The following is a 21217-nucleotide window of genomic DNA, read 5'->3' as shown; positions in this document are numbered from 1 at the left end:
TGCAAACCATGGACACCTCATCTCGTCAATCACTTGACACAGCTCAGAGGGAAAAAATGCTGATATTACTTGAGTAGTTGCTGATAATAATGTTACCTATCAGGGATGCTTCACAATTTGGAACTTCCTCTTAAAATATTATGGAAGAGAGCACAAAGTAGTATCAGGTGGGAATGGAGGAAGGTATGTCAGGAAAGAAGCTGTACCTGCAGGCTGGGAGGCAGAAAAGCAGCTGAAATTCTGACTGCAAGTTGTTAGGTCACAATTCTGACAAAACTCATCACAGCAGCAACAGAACATGGGAAGCAAAGCATCAAAGGGGTATGCTTGTACCAGTCTCTGATGCACTGAGTATTTATGTGTGCAGCACGAAACACAGCAGTGTCTGGATGTTTACATACACTATATAAAGAGATGAAAATCAAACAACTGTGGGATCTTCCCACACATACACTTGTGCACACACACAAGAACTCCTTTCCCTTCACTTCCAGATCCCAAAGTCCAAATCTTCTCTAAGAGACTTGCAGTTCTCTTGCAGCCCTGATGAAATATGTTAATGAAAATGTGCAACTTCTGTCCAGTTGAGACCAGGTGCAGGAGGTTCATATATTAAATAAACAAACAGAAGTCCATATAATTAAATAGTTTTACCTATACATAAAAATAACATTATCAAATTCTCATTGTGATCGAAAGATGAAAAGCACTTTACAAAGCTCTCTGTTGTTGCTAAACTATTAATCAGTGGATTTTACACTGAACTAAAACCAAAAAAATTAAGGAATGTCAAAAGCCTGTAGTGATGAAAAAAGTGGAAAGAGAGGAAGCTGCTGTCCTGCAGCAGGTCTCAGCTGGGTACAAACTGGACTTTGATGATACATCTTACCAAAGACTGCAAGAGAATCCCAAACATTCAAGGGTGTCCATCTGTGGGCACAAGTCAAAGTATGGCATGTCTTGGATTTTCATCTCTGTAAGTGCATATAAACAGAGAAATACTTCTGTGTTTGGTGCTAGTTTGTTAAAGAGATGAAATTATAATAAAAGCACTGGTTTGCATACAATAGTGCACCTGAATAAATCTGATTATGCCTTTTGTAGGCAGATGGCATCCATGAAGCTCAAGTTTAGTTCCAGAGGAAATTCTTTACAGCTGTAGAAACTGGTTTCCCAGTTTGCAATTTGCCAGCCACTTTCTCCTGTGCCACCAGAAACGTCTCCCCAGATTCCCTGGGATCTGTTTCTCACACCATTAGTGCAAAGTGAGGAAACACCACAACCTCTCAAGTGTTCTGCCATCTCAACCTGGTATCAACTGTGCATGCCTTTTACTCTCATTATCTCTCAGATGCTTCTCCATCTCCTTCTGCTTCCAGATCCAGTTTTTCAAAGGACACTTTATAATTTCCAGTTGCTAAGGTCAGGAGACCTTACCAGCCATGGACTTTAACTTGGCTGGCAGTCATTTTAATCACTATGCTACATACCCACACTTAGTGTTTCAGTTACTGCAGGAAAGTCTCTGTTACTTGCCTCACCCATCTGCCTTCTCCCATTTTTTTCTGTCATGAACAGAAATTACCTGGAGATTTTAACCTCTCTAGTACAAGAGTGTCAGAGACTGTGTTGCAGGAATTTCTGAACTCTGTGTGTGAGCAGCAGTTTTGGGTTCTGAACAAGCAATGTTAAACTCATAGGCACACACCAGGCTTTGAGCGCAGGGCTCCCCTGCACTCTGAGCTGGGCAAGGAGGGGACGACACAAAGGACACTCAAGGCAAGACTGCCTGTGGTACCCCTGGGCACTGCCAGCCCGGTTTCGGGGGCACTCCTGGCTGGGAGAGCTGGCACAGCACGCCCCGAGGTGTTTGCCTGTGTGCAGGATGTCTCCACGCCCAACTGCAGCTGCACCTTCCCCAAGCACACAGGAGAGCCACAGCCCAGTCAGCTCTGAGGAATCCCTCTGCACAGAGCCCCAGCTGCTTCCCACTCCTGTGGGCCACGTCCTGAATTGTCAACAGGAGTTATAACGTGCTCTAGAAAAACACAAGACTTAAGGGCCTGGCAGGAGAAAGAAATGCCACAGGAGGGGTACTAATGAAACAAAATAGGGGTGTTTAGCAGTACAGGGCAAAAATAGAGCAATGCCTCTTAATTACTCTGTCTTAAGACAGTCAATACTGTCTTCTAAAATCCTCTGGCTATTCTGTAACCTTTAAAAAATGAAACATTCTCCTTGCTTTTAAGAGTGGTCAGTTCTCCAATAACAAGCAAATAGATTGTCCTGAAAATCATTATTAATGTCTTTTCGTTTAAAGAATCCAGCTACATCTACACACAGAGTCCTTCTTTATCCTTTCAGAGCATGCCCTGCAGCAAGGTCTGTTCAGCAACTTAAACTCAGTGAATCCCAAAAGGTAGAGTTTATGGTTTTATGACTGCTGAACTATCATTTTTTTAGGGTATTTATTCCTCACTTAATCATGTTATTTAAAAAAATTATATTAATGGCAGACGTTACCTTTTGAAATTTTCCATCAGAGCACAGACACTCAGGAACTGAGAGGCAGAAGTGAGTTACAGAAGCCTGCAGGGATGGAGCACACGGTAGGATCCGACCACACTTGTTTAATGGCATGTACGAATGAGCAGAGAGCACTTTCCCTCTGGCATCAAGCAGGTAAGAATATTTCTGGATGTAGAAAATCAACCAATACAAAATGTATCCATGCAATTTGAAAACACAAGCTATTTGAAGATCATTAAGTACTCTGGCAGATACATAGGCATCTGAATTCAGGAAGTCCAAACCAGAGGTTGAAGGTACCAACTACTCTCTGGACAAGGAGTTGTAAAAAATCTTAATTACATCATCACAAACCCAGATGAAAACACAATGGTGCACTTTACTTACCCATGGAAAAAAAAAAGTGATGGGAGCAAAAGAAAACAGAGACTGAAGAACTGACTTCTAAAGGATTTTTAGATTTTTCAACAGCTAACAAAGAAGACCGTAAACTGAGTATCCAAAAATAAACATTGAAAAACCCAAACTCAGAGAGCTCTTTTTCATGAATTCCAGCGAGACTAAAAAGACTGCCATGAACAAGGGTCATAGTGGAAGGGATCTGGTTCAGTAATGCAGGGTCACAGTGCCAGCTATTGGATACACCCAAAAAGCTCTAACTGTGCATTTATATGTGCTCTTTGCAGTTTACACTTTTGACCTGTTTTTTTCCCTAATCTAACTGATCACAGTCCCACTGATCATATAACAGGAGAAACTGCAAATGGAAGTAGATCAATTATCTTAGGTTTGCTCTAAGATGCCAGAGTTCACATTATTAACTACCACATCTGTTTTGCAGCAAGAGAATAACACACCTTGTGGAGCAACTCTCTACATGGCTACCACCCTACAGGTAAAGATCCTGTATCTAGATTTCTGCACCAGCCAAGCAACAGGCCCAGTGCTGAGGGTGTGAACACAGCTGCTGAGAGGACTTTTAACACAACTGAGCTAAGAGCTCTATCAATAATGCAGTTTTAACTCTGAAACCTTGTTATATCAAATTTTTTCCTTCCCCTTGACTCTTCAACTACAGTAATTAAAAAAAAAAAAAAAAAAAAAAAACTCATCCAGATCTCAAAAACCACAAAACTGTCCAAAAAGTTGTGCTCTTTGCATTACTTGGGGTTATTGGGGGGATATTTCTGAGGCTCAAGCCTGCACACTGGTAATGTCTTCAGGCCTTTAATCATCGAAGTCTCAAACCATTTCATCTTCCAGTCAAGGTTATTGAATTGCCTGACTGCAGTCACTGGAGACACCTCTGCAAGAACTGACAACAAAAAGTATCTTCCCCTGTGAAGCAGAGGTCTGACAGGTTTCTCTACCCACAGGTCTTCAGAAGCAGTGATTTTAGGGAGAAAGAAACTTGTGTTCCTAGATGGAGCAGAACACTGGGAGAGCTGGCCAAACTGCTGAACAGCAGTGGTACCACGGGCTAGAAGGGAGCCCATGCTATGGCCACATCAGTTTCAGGCACCTGAAGCTCTGCCAGGGAGCCTGGGCAAGCGCCTTCCTCACTCGCTCTGACATCCTTCAGAGTCTCCGAGCTGAGTCCCAGCACACTCCCTGCCCTCTTCCAGGGCAGCCCTTCCTGTCTGCAGTGCTCTGGCCTGCAGGGTTCCTCTCAGCCCTGGAAGGATCCTGGGCTACTCCTCCCCAAGCCTTTAACCCCTGGAACAGCCCGTGCTCCTGGCTGCCACCGCCTGCTCCTTCTGCCGTGAACACGGGCTCTGAACAACCCCATTTCCCAAACCGGCGCCCACAAGCTGTTCAGTAACAGCTTCTCAATGCTACTTGAAAGAACAAGACCTCCCAGAGGTGGAATTATAATTTAACTACCCAGAATGTCACAACAAAGGAATCAGTCTTTGGAAAACCCCCTGGAAAAATACAAGTTAAAACTGAAATCTGATTAAAAAACTCACCTGAGCTACTAGTAAATCATTAACATTTTTACTCAAAAAGATGTATTTATCTAAAGGAATATTACATTATGGGAAAGCTGTCTTTCAGAGTGCCCATCTTGTGTTTTGCAAAGAAAAAAATGCAATTATAAAAGATTTTTTAACTATGATAAGTGCTTTTTAAATTGGATGAAGTTTAGGATTCATGATGTGGGAATGGAAGCATTTTTTGGAGTGAGGGAATCAATTTTCTGGTAATTAAACTACTGTAGCTTATACTACTACTATATCTGCATTTATCAAGTGTTCAAGTTTCATCTTCAGAAAACAATGGCAATTTTTGCCAGACTGGGACATTTCCCAAGGGGCGTCATGAAGCTGAGCCCTCTGCACGCCATTCATTATAATCTCAGCAGCAACTGGAATTAAGGGGGCTACTGAACCTAGAGAGGAACCAAAGCAGGACCAGCAGAACCAAAATGCTGCCCCAAACCTGTAATGATAAGCTCAAAGCTGGTAGTGGAAGACAGTAAAATTCACCTCTCAAAATTAGTTCACACCACTAGCAGAGTCATATTTTCAAATTTCTCAGAAAACTATCGTCACCCCATTTGTGTTTGTTTTTTTTTTTAAAAAACACTCTTTCAGTGTTGCAAACTGAAACTAATGGCATGATCTATATTGTAATTAAAATATTTTATAGTAAAAAAAGAACAGAGTACTCATAAAAAATGTTCATTTTATATTATATATGCACCTAGCACATCTGCTGTGCCACTGGGACAGATGTTTATTAATATGGATATCTGATCATATTGCTACACTGCTAATGGCTCAGTAATCCATCTTCTAAATACCACACAAGTTTCTGATGATATGCAGAAACAATTATCAAAATATTTCCAAAAAAAATCTTGCTTTATTGCTACGGCCTGTGAAAAGCACCACTAACTTCCAGTTTGGTTTCAACAAGAGGGTACAATAGTTACAATGTGTTGTGTTTATATTAAGTATGTTGTATGAAATACTTAGAGACACTCCCTCTAATATGGCAACTTAAACAAAACTTCAAACTCTCAGAATCAGCAATTCTCCCCTCTTGTTGCCACAGTACTACAGATCATGCCCTTCCCTGAATTACTGGCTTGCAGTGAGAGAGTTTAGTTAGACGATCAGACAACACAGTTAATTATGGAACTATTAGGCTTCGGCTGAGCATCACCGTTTTAAGATTTATCAAACTATAAATAATGATGGTTTATTAAATTGAAGATCATAATACCCTTTCCTAATAAGCCAGCACTTAACTACTGATGGCCAGTACACATCTGTCCTCACCCTCACTGTGGACATATTCTCTAACCAACTCTTCTCCTAATTTCTAAGCCCTCATGAAGGTACAGATAAAGTTTACTTCATTGCAAGTTCACTGAAGAAAAAAGTAGCTGTAAAATGCAAAGAGGAAACTACTTTCAGAATAAAATATCCACTTTGCATAATGACAGAAACAGTCTTAGACTAAAATGCATTTTCTTTGTACTTCATCAATTTGATATGAGTCTTTCTTGCACTTTGGGAAAAACCCTAAGTAAACACATTCTCCTTGATATGGTTGACTTGGAGTTATCAACAGCCCTGCAGTACCACAGGAAAAGGGTTATGATGTTCTCATCCTCCCAGATCTCCCCCATTTCTCATGGTGGGCTCTCCTCACTGCTCTGCTTGCATAAACACAGTGTATCATAGAGATGGTGTGAATGAAATTTGTATTGTCAGCCCCAAGCACTCAAATATCATGAGTCAGGCTCCAAAATATCATACAACTGGAATAAACACCGGGAGAACTGGAATAATACATCTGCAGTTCTTTGTATTTACTTCCTCTTTTCCAAGCCTTCAGGGGTGCCATTTTCAGAATTTGCTCAGCAACCATGAAACTTAATTAAAAAATGCTGGGGGTAGGTGAGTTTCTCCTACAATAACATATCTCCAGTGCCAATACACATACAAAGATTTTTAATAACCTTCAGAGTTAGAAGCACAGACGTATTATGAGTCTAAAAAAAGAGCAGTTAAAACGTGCAAGGTCTTAATTTCTGTCTGCTCATCAAATGGCAGTGAGGAAGCTCTCTTGCAGCCACACAGTGGTGAGAGAGAAGTGGAAATAGGGCAGGAGAATATCGGCACTGGCTAGAATCCACCTCAGATGCAAAAAGAAAAAAAAAAGAAAAAAAAAAGAAAAAAAAACACCCAAACCAAAAACCACAGAGCAAAGACTTGAGAAAAATTATTAACATGGGTGCTGTTAGCTAGAATAGCCTTTGGCAGGCAGTCTCTTCTAGTGCTGTTCAAAGCTTACCTCACTTTGCTTTCCTCTCCACCACTTTAAGAATAAGGCATTTGCTACAGACTGGCAATTAGAGAACATCCATCATTCCTGCTGCACAACACTGGGGTGAGGAAGGGATTTCCTTTCCCACAGTGATGCAAGAACTCAGCTGCTGAAAGGCCTGGTTGAGAGACTGCAAACTGCAGCCAGAATTTAGGGCTTACAGGGATCATTCCTTACTGTTTTGGACTGCCTGGTGCAACCTCAGCAAGACAGGCCATTCCTGATTGCATTAATGAGGAACTTCCAGGTGTTCTTAACAACAAGGAGGCGGGAGTCCTTTCTGAAGGGACACCCAGCTGCTGCAGAAGGTTGTAGTAGCACAACTGACACAATTCAGCCAGGCAAGTTACCTGGCATCAGCATCCGTGTCACTGTCACTTTGCTGTGTCAAGAAAAAGCATTTGAAAATATGTCTGGTGAGTAAAACCTTTTTTCTTGTATCATGGTAGGTAAAATTTCCTAGGATGGAAAGGGAGAAGGGAGTATTTCAGTTGAATAAAACACACTCAAAAAATGATGTGGCAGTCCTGAATGAGAACACCACTTCATCTGATTTTTCCATCAGTATTAAACCACACTTTTTTCTAAGGCCTAAATTATAGCAGCAGCTTGCTTCCTCAAGCCCACAGGATTTAAAATTGAAGAGAACTTCTGGAATAAGTTACTGCCTTGGCAAGGAATGCAGTACAGCAGCTGCTTGTTCACTGAAATCCTGACAAAATCTTGAGGGTTTCCTCTGCTGAGACAGCAAAGATGAGAAGAATGGCCCTGAGTAACTTAGTGAGGACTTCCCTCTGCAACATCCCCATCATCATTCCTCCTCCCACCCTCCTTCTGTTTGGTTTGCCTACTGTCAGACGCCAGGGGGGAGACCTTATGTGAGTGGTTCTCCCTTGGGGATGTGGGATGTGCATTCCCAACACCAACAACAGGCTGATGCTCAAACAGCACCCAGATAGCACCGGAGAGCTTTGGGCTTTCAGCCTGCCATACTATGGACAGCAACTGCTCTTGCAGAGAATCCCATGGATGGGTCTGGAAGTGCCCTTTAAGGAAAAAAACTAAAAAAACCCACTAAAATAAAAAAAAAAAAAAAAAAAAACCACCAACCCAAAAAATCCCACGGCTAGTGTAAAAAGGAATATAAAATGAAAGAGGAGAAACCCATTGACCCTCTTATTAATCCAGATTGAACTGCTGGTTCCAAAAGCAAAGTTCTGGGTTGTGCAGAGGAAAGCTGCAACCCTTTGTGGAAAACAGAATGTTCTTGACAAGGGTAAACTGCAATGATTAATCTGGACAAGACCTGCCCACGTACAGCGCTGAATACTCGGAAATGCATGTTTCAGGCATAAATGCAAAATTCAGGCAATACTGACTGGATGGTTGCAATGCCCCCTCCAGCAGCAGTAACTCCCTTGGCAGCAGCTTCTTCCTGCCACATCCTGTGTTTCTTACACCGTGCCAAACCCTCGGTGTAACACAGCATTGAGCTCTTACAGTTCCTGCTAACAGATGTCCAGCATCTGGTGTCTGCAGCTCCTGCCTTCCTGTACAAGCACTGAGAACCCTGTAAGGAAATCACTTTTAGAATATTCATATTATCCTCATCTGCTACCTCTGACTGGCCCACTTGAAAAGCAGTATCAACAGAGAGCGGGCAGCAATAATAAAGACATTTCATAGAGAGAAACAGGGTCATGCATATTCCAGTACAGAACCTTGAAGCACTAAATTAACTGCAATCTATGATCTGTTTATCACTATTTAGCAAAAAAAGTTACTTAAGAGCAGAGCATTACCATATGTCTAGCAATTACCACAGGCCCAAACATACCAAAGAGGCCTCTCAGCCATTACCCACTGAATACGTTGCTCTGCATAGATGATTTGGCCAACAGGAAAAAGATGTTTAAGCCAATGAACAACACTGAAAATAAACCAGTGCTTAATGCTAGAAGTCAAAGCTGTAGAGGGGTAAATGGCCAAGTCTTCTCTTAGTTTTACACCTAGCTTTCAGAGTTTGCCTTCAGCTCTAAGGAGAGATAGACTCCCATCATGACAGCAACAGAACTAGGGATCAAGTCACCCAGGTGGAAGTGGGAAGCTGATCTGAATGCTGAAAAGCAGCAACTGCACTTGTTTCCTCCTTCCCTGACAATGCATCTGACCAGAAGCACAGTGGCTCCATTAAGAGCACTCATTCCCGGGGCAGGTCTGCAGGAAGAAGTGTGCTCACAACACCTCTCCCCTCCTTTTTTCCAGCTCAGGTAGTATTTTACTTACGTTCCTTCTTGGTATACGGAGGACCTGTGGCCTTTCCATGAGCCTCAAGAAGACCCCAGTAATGGTGTCAGCTACTTATTTTAAGGGAGCAATAGAGGTGCCTGTGTAGGGATAACCTCGGTGGTGTGTGGTAGAAATATGACTACAGCAGAGATCTTTAAACTAGCTTTTCCATAGGCTTCCCATGAGATGAAGTGACCCTGCTGAACTACTCTCAGCCACCCCAGACACACTGAAGAGCATTGCTCCTTCCCTCTGCCACCACAGAGCACCCCCAAACAGGGGGGTTATGTGACCCACTACTTCCCAGCAGTAAGAATAGCTCTTGGATGGCCTTAACAGTGCAGGATTGAGCCAGCTTTGAGAAAATACTGTGAAAGAACACCTTTGCACCCTTTATGTTTGCAATCTGCCATGCAGATCCCTCTACACTTGTGCCTTTAGCCATCTCCTTGCCAGCTCAGGGGTTGGGCTAGAGGCTCTCTAAGGGCATCCTCTTTCTGTCCTCCAGTCCCGTGCCTCAACCTGGCAACCTGGCAGCAGGATGGAGAGGCAAAATTATTTGTTATCCTTTATGAACAGCACTACTCCAGCTAAGCCACTGTCAGTGCCTCCTTAAGGAGAAAGACAGAGTCTGGATTCCCAAAAGTACCAAAACAGCAGCTGCCAAAGGTACTGAATTGAAAAACCTGTGTTAAAAAATGCCATTTAGTTTCAGAAGAGAGAAGTGTGAAAACCATTGGCAGGCTATGCAAACCGTGAAAGGTCTTGGTTTAATTAAAAAAGGTTGGAGCAGACTTCAGTCATAATTTAAGCAGAAAACAGCATTTCAGCACTGTTTCTGTTGTTCACTGTGCTCCCAAGGTGAGCATTTGCGCAGTTTTTCTCAGAAATACACATACGCCAGGAACTAAACTAAACTAAAACACTACTAAATAAAATTAATTATATCAGAAATACAGTAAGAGTGCTTGCAACCCTGCAGCTTCTGGGAACAGTTATATTTTATTAGATGGCAGCTCTATCCTAGCCTGACTTTTGGCCATAAAGAAGCCAAAGGTTCTTTCCTGTGGAAATTATTTCCTGTGGGTTGATTGCTTAGAGAGAAGCAAGTCAGACATTTGGTAGGGTGAAGAGAGGGATGAGAAATAATACAGGAGAAGTGATTTTGGAAAAGCCTTAGCTGTCGGAAAAAACCATGCCTTCATCTGCACAGAAAAGGGTGACTGCAGCAAGTGATTCAGTTCTTAGTCTAGGGAGGAGGGGAAAGCAGTAATAAAACAATCATTTAGGAACAACTGAAATAATATACTTCAGTAGAGGAAATTCTAACTATACTTCTGGAATGTACTTCTGGCATCCCAAACAACCAAAGGCAGACACATCATACGGGAAGCCTGTGGCTGATTTGGATACAGCTGGGTACCACATCAACCTGGTTTTCAGCGTGTGCTGTGCCTTCACCTCACCTACACAACGGCAGCAAACACGTCCAGAACACAAAGAGACAAAAACTGGCTTCCCCCAATGCTTATGAACTTATTGTACATGTGAATGTAAATGAAAATAGTTTATGTTATAAAATCTCTTTGCTTTAGAAAACATAACATAAGGCATCAATTTTTCCCTGTTTTATATTCTGATAGAAAAACCTTGACATACAAAGTGATAGCATTGCTAGGGGTAAAGAAGCAGGGAGAAGATGGCAGGGAAGCCCCTGCACCTCACTCCCTTCTCTGCACTGGTCACTTGTCTCCCCACTGAGATCAGAGTGGCAGTCAGGACAACACCACCCCTTTACTGCAGTCATCTCACCCCAGTAGCCACAGCCCTTCAGGGAGTTCCCTGAGGATATCAGCAAATTCTTGCGACCAGTTCTGCAAAACCTATTCTGCCTCAAAAGCAATTCCCAGTGATCTGTTTCCTTTGGATTTCACTATCTGCAACTACTACTCGTTTTTATGTACCCCCATTAGGTGCTATCTGTATTACTACGTTCACAAACTCTGCACAAGTCACAACTCCAGACTCCTGGTTCTCCAGCCAGGTCAACAGTGCCATGCATCCATTCTTAGACAATAAATTGTCAAGAGAAATGCAGGTGTACATCATACCCTGAACATTACTGATCTCTTGTACGCAAAACTTCCATTTGAATCAGCATTAAAATCACAGGGAAAAAAAAGTCACTAATATTTTATGTCAAATTTCTGGTTGTAATTAATTCACTGCCGTGCTTACCCTTCCAATGAAGGGGCTGGTAATTGCGAAAGTTTCCAGTCTTATTTCTTGGAAGCCCTCCAAAGGTTTAAGCTTCTAACTTCTGCTAATTAATTCAGGAAGAACCTGAACATATGGTGTTATAGCCAAAAATATATAGCATATACAAAATATAGCAAATAAATCCCATAAAAATAGGCCTATATTTTAAAGAGTAAGAAGCTGGGAGAGGTGCTTTGCCTTTTTAATGACTGCTTCTTTATCTTCCTAGGAGGCATCGCTGGGTGCTCCCACCCAACAACAGCTTGAGCAAAATAAACATAAAACCGAGACTTGCGTCAAGACGGCGCAGCTCAAAAGGCAGGTTCCATGCCGTGCCTTAGGAGAACGCTACAGAGGTGCCGCAGTTCTGAGTGCCCTGGACACTGCCATGGCGATGGATTCCACCCATCACTGATCACCCCTGCGTGTCCCACTGTGCGCTGAGCTGCAGGAGCGGCCGGAGCCCGGCTCTGCTGTGCCTGGTGCCACAGCCACAGGGCAGCGGTGTCCCCAGGGCAGCGGTGTCCCCAGGGCAGCAGTGTCACCAGGGCAGCAGTGTGTGTCCCCATGGCAGCAGTGTGTGTCCCCAGGGCAGCAGTGTCCCCCATGGCAGCAGTGTCCCCACAGCAGCAGTGTGTGTCCCCAGGGCAGCAGTGTGTGTCCCTCAGGGCAGCAGTGTGTGTCCCCAGGGCAGCAGTGTCCCCCATGGCAGCAGTGTCCCCACAGCAGCAGTGTGTGTCCCCAGGGCAGCAGTGTGTGTCCCTCAGGGCAGCAGTGTGTGTCCCTCAGGGCAGCAGTGTCCCCAGGGCAGCAGTGTGTGTCCCCAGGGCAGCAGTGTCCCCAGGGCACCAGTGTCCCCAGGGCAGCAGTGTGTGTCCTCAGGGCAGCAGTGTGTGTCCCCATGGCAGCAGTGTGTGTCCCCATGGCAGCAGTGTCCCCATGGCAGCAGTGTGTGTCCCCAGGGCAGCAGTGTGTGTCCTCAGGGCAGCAGTGTGTGTCCCCATGGCAGCAGTGTGTGTCCCCATGGCAGCAGTGTCCCCATGGCAGCAGTGTGTGTCCCCATGGCAGCAGTGTGTGTCCTCAGGGCAGCAGAGTGTGTCCCCAGGGCAGCAGTGTCACCAGGGCAGCAGTGTCCCCATGGCAGCAGTGTCCCTCAGTGCTGCTGCCCGGCCCCATTCCGCAGCCCAGCCCCGGCCCCCGGCCGCCCTGCCCTGCCCTCCGGGGCTGGCCCTGCCGTGCCGGCAGCCGCTCTCCGGCAGGCTCAGGGACGTGCTCAGCCTGTCTCTGTGCTCCTCAGGGGCCATGGAGCCGCTCCCTGCTCCTCCAGGCTGGCTCTGCCAGCGCTTACAGCGCCCGGGGCCGCTGAAGGGAGCGGTGCCCGGGGCAGGCCGCGTGTGCACCGCCATTACCCCCGGCTCCCTCGGGCCCAAAAGCCCGGCCCTGCTGCCCCAGCACAAGGCGCTGAGGGCTGGCAGAGGGGCAGCCGCAGCCCGTGTTGGTTGCCCTGCAGCAGCCCAGGGCTCAGAGGCTCCCGTTTGCCGCGCGGGGGGCTGAGCCGAGCGCTCCTCTGCCCACCGTGCGGAACGCTGGACTGCCCCGGCTCCTGCCGGGCACGGAGCTGCTCCACAGGCTGCCCCACAGGCTGCCCCACGGGCTGCCCCACGGGCTGCCCCACAGGCTGCTCCACAGGCTGCCCCACAGGCTGCCCCACAGGCTGCTCCACAGGCTGCCCCACAGGCTGCTCCACAGGCTGCTCCACAGGCTGCTCCACAGGCTGCCCCACAGGCTGCTCCACAGGCTGCCCCACGGGCTGCTCCACGGGCTGCTCCACGGGCTGCCCCACAGGCTGCTCCACGGGCTGCTCCACAGGCTGCCCCACAGGCTGCTCCACAGGCTGCCCCACGGGCTGCCCCACAGGCTGTCCCACGGGCTGCCCCACGGGCTGCCCCACAGGCTGCCCCACAGGCTGCCCCACGGGCTGCCCCACAGGCTGCCCCACAGGCTGCCCCACGGGCTGCTCCACAGGCTGCTCCACAGGCTGCCCCACAGGCTGCCCCACAGGCTGCTCCACAGGCTGCCCCACGGGCCGCTCCACGGGCTGCCCCACAGGCTGCTCCACAGGCTGCTCCACGGGCTGCCCCACAGGCTGCCCCACGGGCTGCTCCACAGGCTGCCCCACGGGCTGCCCCACGGGCTGCTCCACAGGCTGCTCCACGGGCTGCCCCACAGGCTGCTCCACGGGCTGCCCCACAGGCTGCTCCACAGGCTGCCCCACGGGCTGCTCCACAGGCTGCTCCACGGGCTGCCCCACAGGCTGCCCCACGGGCTGCTCCACAGGCTGCTCCACAGGCTGCCCCACGGGCTGCCCCACAGGCTGCCCCGCAGGCTGCCCCACGGGCTGCTCCACAGGCTGCTCCACAGGCTGCCCCACGGGCTGCCCCACGGGCTGCTCCACGGGCTGCCCCACAGGCTGCCCCACGGGCTGCCCCGCAGGCTGCCCCACGGGCTGCTCCACAGGCTGCTCCACAGGCTGCCCCACAGGCTGCCCCGCAGGCTGCCCCACGGGCTGCCCCACGGGCTGCCCCACAGGCTGCCCCACGGGCTGCCCCACGGGCTGCTCCACGGGCTGCCCCACAGGCTGCCCCACGGGCTGCCCCACGGGCTGCTCCCCGGGCTGCCCCACAGGCTGCCCCACGGGCTGCCCCACGGGCTGCTCCCCGGGCTGCCCCACAGGCTGCCCCACGGGCTGCCCCACGGGCTGCTCCCCGGGCTGCCCCACAGGCCGCTCCACGGGCTGCCCCACGGGCTGCCCCACGGGCTGCCCCACAGGCTGCCCCACGGGCTGCTCCACAGGCTGCCCCACGGGCTGCCCCACGGGCTGCCCCACGGGCTGCCCCACAGGCTGCTCCACGGGCTGCCCCACAGGCTGCTCCACGGGCTGCCCCACAGGCTGCCCCACAGGCTGCCCCACAGGCTGCTCTGCCCTGTGCCCAGAGGAGGTGTCCCTCCGGCTGCCCAGGAACCCGGCCTGGAAGCTGTCAGATGACTGCCCCAACTCCTCGGTACACTGCGGACGCCTCTGCCAGCAGGAGCCCATACCTGAGAGCCCCGGAACCCCTTTGTCCTCAGACTACAGCAGACCAAAGGCAGAACGTGGCTCTTTCTGGCACAAGACATGCAGCTTGTCACAAAAATCGGATTGTAATTGCTGTAATGTACACTGTGATTTGTAGCTGATTTGCTTCTGGTCCTGGATGGATTTCTGCCAGAGGCTACCCAGATCCGTTTGTCTGCCTAATTTCTGATTTTGCTGTATTTGAGTATGTCTCCATTCAATTAATTTGTTTCTGACTACATATATAGGAGGCATGGACAATAGGTCCGCATGATCCTCTTTGCTCAGCTCAATCTCTTCACTTTTTTTCTTCAACTTTTGTGCTGCGGGTTGCAATAGTAGATACTTTCAAACAACTGTTACACTAATTATAATATTGCTAGGAATACAAGAAATTCACCAAAATCTTACAGAGGACTACAGGGAAAAATAAAGAACAAACACCAGCTGTTCCCTCTGATTATTTTGAGGATCCCCTGTCTTCAGGTAAATACCAGTCACACCTGGACACAGACACAGGGAGGTTGTGTCGGTGTTGCTTTGCCCTGTGCTTACCCACACATGAGGTATGACTAACACATCTGCACAAACCAAGGATTTTTACACAAACAGCACAATTAAGAGCCTTACTGTTTAAAATGGAACACGTTCTCTTGGACTTCAATTTATAAAATTCTTTTAGGATGTGGAGCATGTAATTGCTCTAATCAGAGGAATTAATCTTCACAGCTTCCATGACTACAAGGCATCCTACAGCAAATAAGAGCTGATTCAGAAGTGGCTTCGCTTCCAGCAGTAAGTCAACTAAACACACCACACAACTAAAGCACCACCAGAATTTTTAAGCTGAAGAGTTTTACACAAGACTTTTAACCAGATGACTGGAGTAATTCTCTTCATGAGAATGTGTCTGGGTTTCTACCTGTATACATGAAATTTAGGAGTCATTTCCCATTCTAGCTGCAAATGACTGTTTGCTTAAAATCAATTAAAACATTATCTTAAATTAACTTTCACGTCCACGTGAAAAAGACTCCATTCATAAAAAAGGTTCAATTGCTGAGCCCTGCTACTTGTATCAGTACCTGGTTCTCTTGCAGGAAAAGAAGAATTTTGTAAAAATTGTTTGCAAACATTGGCAATATAAAAAGTTGAAAGTAGAAAGGTCAAATATCAAGCCAAAATAATTTTTGTCACCTTTCTCTCAGAAGTCTGACTGTAACTATAAAGCTCAATAAAATGACAGTGTTATGTTCACTTTCATTTCTGTTCCAAGGAAATGGAAGTTGCACAAATAAAGTACCTTTCTTAAAAATAGTTTTTAAATGAAAGAGCAAACTGTGAATGCCTCACTCTTCCAAAGGAAGAGGCCATAGATAAACTGAAATAATTACATGTGCTCATTGTATAGAAAGATATGCATGATGTAATTATGTCACTGAGAGAAGGAAGAAGTAATAACAGAACACCTTTCTGTTCATTTGCTAAAGAATTTTTTTCCCCAGAAATTCCGAGAACGATTTCAAGGACTTAGAAGTTTCTCCTGCCTGTTACCAGAGCCTTCTGGATGTCATGTGCTGCCTGCAGTCAGCAGCAGTACTCAGAGATGAGAGAAAACGTGTGTTTTGGCTTTGACAGCGATGGCAGAGAACAGAAGAGCCCAAAACGGTTGTGGTTAAGGCACAACAGGTGACACAAAAGAGCAGAAGACTGCAAAAACAAAGCTGATGCATACAGGCCTGTGTATGTACCTGTCCTCTCCCTGCTGTGATGTTGACAGGCAGCTCCAGTTTATCCTTTCCTTTTAGCATTTCTACTCCAGTTATGAATAGCAGCAAAACCTGTTTCCTGACTGCAGCTGTACGTGAGTCAGCTGTACTTTGCCACAGAAATGCTGCAGAGGAGAAGGAGAAATGTTGTGCTCGTTATCTTGGCCATTAGCTGTTCGCTGTATTGGTTTCAAGAATCTGCTGTGCTTTGTTAACCTGCAAAGAGCAGCCCTGTGAAGGCTGTCCCTGTGCCTCTGATCCCCCTACATCCTCTGCAGGCTGCCACCACCAGAACCTGGGGCACTGAGGGAATTCTGACTGCTTAATCTCTATCGGAAGGATCTAAGTCAGCTGTGCATTCATGATCTACTGTGTTTGTTTAATAATACTACTACTGATGGTAATTGTGCCTACTACGTAAAAATAAATCCACTTAGCTTGCAGGCAAATTGGATATATAAATACTTGCTGCAACACTGTCACAGAGCCAGACTGTTAAATTATTTTTGCTTTGTATTTAAATGTTTCTCTTTTGGGTCTAAGACTTCAATCCACCAGATGATTTTCCCTTTGGAATAAGGGTTGTATAGAATAAGTAATATATTTGTATTTTATAAATTTTTTTTTAGAAATTTTACTATCAAAGGATGAATATTTAGCACTTAATTATTAGAACTATATTGAGTAGCAACTGCCAAATCAGATTAAATACCTGCTGGTGTGTGTATTTAAGAATCAGTTGGAATTATTTCTACTATAAAATTGGCAGAAGCATCCACTAAAGTATCATATGAAGTATCACATTCTGTGCAGGTATCATTAAATAAGACACAGTAGCGGTGTAAAGGAAATTCAGACTCAGTCACAAGCTTTTGAGATGGGCAGGACACAGATACTCGATTTCTGCCTTTAAAATCCCGGCTTATTTGTGTGAATATGAGAAGCTCTGTGACCTTCAGGCAGAAGCAGCAGTATCAGCTGATTGTGCTACACGGTTTAACTTGACACCCCTCAAGGATCCCTCACAAACGTGAGCCCGTGTTTATTTGAGCGCAACAATTGCCTGAGGCCATTACAGGCAGTCCTGGCAGGACAGCCCTGCAAGCCCTTCACCAGCACTGGTACCACTGCAGCTAATGCAATTCTGCTGCTGGTTTTAACAGCAAAATGAACCTGCTTAACCCTCTGTGCAGGAAGAAGGAAATCCTGTTGGTTCTCTTTGATAAGGCATGGATGATAAAACACAGCCAAGTATGCACCCACAAATGAATTGCTCTTGCTCAGGAAACAAATTAAAAGAACATCTTCCCATGAGTAACACAGGTAGAAGCTGCTCTTGACACAGAACCCAAAGGAGACGTTCACTTTCTTTGCCCGAAGTCATTGTCTCCAAAATAACTGTCCTTTCTGGTAACTCAGCTTGAACACACCTCTGCTGACAAAACTTTTACAATCTTCACTCTTTAAGTGATTTTGATGAAATAATTTAAAGTGGAAGGTGTTTGTTCTCATATACAGCTTATGACACAAACACTGAGTAGCTACGGACTCCCAAAAGCATCCCAGACTGCTGAATGAAACAGTGCTGAGCATTCACATCTCAGAATGCCCTGAGGTGAGCAGGGAGGGGAGGGAAAACTCCCACATGTATCTCGAGCTGAGCTGCATGACTGCAGTGACTCTTAGTAATAAAGGTACCATTACCTTTTGTGGCACTGACAAACCAGGTCGGTGACAGGGACAAGACTGAGAAGGAGGGCTGGGACATGAGATTTCCACATGGGTGACAGAAGCTGGAAGGAGCTGATACAAATCTGAGGGCTAGAAGGGCCACAAAGAGGCAAGGAAGGCATCAGATTTCAGGGTGCAATGGAAAAGCTACATAGAATTTCAAAAGTATCTGGCTGCTGGATGGGAAATGGGAGGATCACAGGTAATTCTGAAGTGGGAAGGGGCTTTAGGAAAAGTAAATCAAATAGTGAGTTATGATGAGGAGTTTAATGCATGAACTTAATTAGGAATAGAAGCCTCTTCTGTCCTCTTTCTTTGTCGTCTGTGCGCCTCACAGTCTCTTCGAGCCCAGTAACTACAGAACTGCCATCTCCATTTTGCCCTCCCAAGCAAAGACCAGAAGCCCAAAATTAAGGCTGAGGACTGTGGCTATCACCAGGGAAGGAGCCCTGCTCGACAAGGCAACTGCACTTGGTGGCAACCAGGAGCATTACAGAGAGAAAAGTTTAACCCAGTTGCAATCCCTGAAGTACTAGAGAATTACATTTAGTCTTACTACAAAGATAAAGGGGGGACAGCTTTTGGAGGATGTTTTTGCTAGATTTATTCTTTTCTTGTCTTGTTAATTTGTTTTGCTATTTTCACTGTATTTCTCATATTAACTCCAATATTGATGCCATTTTAGAAACAAATGTCAAGTAGCAAGAACAAATACGAGACATTTTCTTGCCAGTTTGCTGAGAGCTGCACTCTTTTGTTTAAAGGAAGTGTTCATATGGCCCCATTTGGAATCTAATAACCTACAAAATGGGTAACTGGTAAAAACTCAGCAATTCTCATTTACAGTTTGCACCACAGAAAAGTGAGAGGGATTGTCCCAGAACCTTCAACAGGCACTGGGCATCCTGAATCCATGGGCTACCTGCTGTCAGGACAGGCTGTGGAACAGCCCAGCCAGGTCAATTACCAGCACTGGTCTCTCTGCAGTGCATCTACAAAATCACCTCTGACACAGCAGCAAACTCTGCCTGGTGTCTCAATCTTACCTGAGCCCTGGTGATACCTTTCCTATCATCAAAGTGCTGTGAAAGTCCTGCACAGAGACATCCTGCAGTTCTCTGTTTGAAGGAGCTTTCCTTGGTGCACAGGGCTCAGACAGCAAAACTATTCTCCAAAACTTCATAGCAGAGCTCCCTCTATGCTTAAACCATTGACCCTTCCTTTCTCCTTTCTCAACAGGAATTACAAGTTCTGGTGCTGTAATCCAAAGCAGTGCTTGAATTAGATACACATTCCCTTTCATGAGCAAAAGGGATTTAGGTATGTTTATTGGCAAATATCTTTTTAATTGTAGGTCTGCTTTGGCAATAGAAAACAAAAATTGTGCTTCATTTACACATAAAGCTTAGGGAAAAACAGAACAAACCAAATGCAACCCTGGGATTTTTTTCTTGTACATTTTTAGCCAATCAGGAGAGAAATTAAATTATTTCCACTAACACATTTCCACTAACATATTATTAAAACTGTTATAGCAGTCAGGCCATTTCTTGCTAATTACTTCTACAGAAGACAGAGCAAAAACCCCAACTTTGAAAACCACTCACTGAGACTAAATAACAATGAATGCAACATAACACCATATGGAGAACAACAGCAATCAGCTTATGTAACGAGTGACTCAAATACAGAAATTTACTATTTGTCTGAGTAGCTTCTGATGTAACAAATACAAAATGTCAGGATCTTTTATTTCTTCCTTGTTCAAGAGCTTGTGAGCTGGAGCTTGCTCTGTGTTCTGTGTTCTCTGGGTGTCCAGAGAAGGGCAAAGGAGCTGGGAAGGGTCTGGAGTGGCTGATGGAGCTGGAAAAGGGGCTCAGCCGGGAGAAAAGGAGCCTCAGGGGGAACCTTGTGGCTCTGCACAACTCCCTGACAGGAGGTGACAGCCAGGGCAGGTTGGGCTCTGCTGCCAGGGGACAAGTGACAGGATGAGGAAATGGCTTCAGGTTGCACCAAGGGGAGGTTTGTGTTAGATATTAAGGAAAAATTCTCCACTGAAAGGGTAGTCCAGCATTGGAACAGGCTGTCCAGGGAAGTGATGGAATCACCATGCCTGCGAGTGTTCAAAACCATGTGGATATGGCACTTTGGGACGTGGTTTAGCAGTGAACCTGGTGGTGCTGGGTAAATGGATGGACTCAATGACCTGAAGGATCTTTTCCAACCTACACAACTCTATGATCTGTTACCAGATTTCCACAGAGCAGGAAGTGAAGAGCCAGCTGTTCTTCTTAGCACATACAACTGCCACCTCTGATTAACAGCAATTAGAGAAGAGCCACGAGCGTTCACCTGTTACTCAGGCAGATACAAATCTTCCAGATATCATCTGGCATCATTAAAGAAGAAACAAATCTTCTCACTGAAGGAGATATTTAATACCAGCTTTATAACAGATCACAGCATTCTCCATGCAGGTCTTTACCTCCCCTCTCACTTCCAGGTGGATTTGGAAATTGCCAGTGTGATAAAAAATGCAGGAGCTGCCTTCCTCAGGAGTCATCTGCACCAGAGCCCAGCTCTGCCCCAGCTGGTTCAGCTCCATGCAACACTGCTCAGGGACACCCACAACGATACAAAGAGACTGCTCTTTGTACCTTGCACGAAAGGACTGATTTTATGAGGCACTAAGTGTCCTGCAAGAGTGGCTATGTGTTAAGGCTTCACCTGTCAGCAACTATTTTACTGCTAACTACACTGGGGATGGAAAGGAAGGACAGGCATCACCACCAATACCTTCCTTTGTTATAATCAATTTGATTTTACACAACATTTCATTCAGAGCATGGCAGAAAAAGCTCCTGCACTTAAAACTTGTTTCCTGTTTTAACAGCATCATCAAACACTGGCAGCAGAAGGAAACACCAGCTTTGAGAGCTACCTGCTGTGGTACTCTTCATTCATTGAACTACATCTAGCAGCACAAGAGTTCTGATGAAAGCAACAGCAAAAATGGGATATAAAATATGTATGAGTGTGAATGTGCACTGTCACACGTGGGCTGTGTGTACAGTGTGTTTCATGCTTGACAGCATACTGGGATACAAGTAGACAGAGCAACAGATGAGACAAATCTACAGCTTAAAATCGAGATCATTGTTACTTTTTCCCTTTCACTCAGAGC

At 46.1% G+C, this 21217-nt stretch overlaps 1 protein-coding gene across 2 annotated transcripts in view; it reads right to left on the bottom strand.

Annotated features, from left to right (window-relative positions):
- CTNNA3 (catenin alpha 3) overlaps positions 1–21217 on the bottom strand; it is a 411551-nt gene that overhangs the window by 28405 nt on the left and 361929 nt on the right. The window lies entirely within an intron of this gene.

Source organism: Sylvia atricapilla, chromosome 8 (genome assembly GCF_009819655.1).
Source record: "Sylvia atricapilla isolate bSylAtr1 chromosome 8, bSylAtr1.pri, whole genome shotgun sequence".
Classification (NCBI taxonomy): domain Eukaryota; kingdom Metazoa; phylum Chordata; class Aves; order Passeriformes; family Sylviidae; genus Sylvia; species Sylvia atricapilla.
This window is presented reverse-complemented; position numbering and strand designations above follow the sequence as displayed.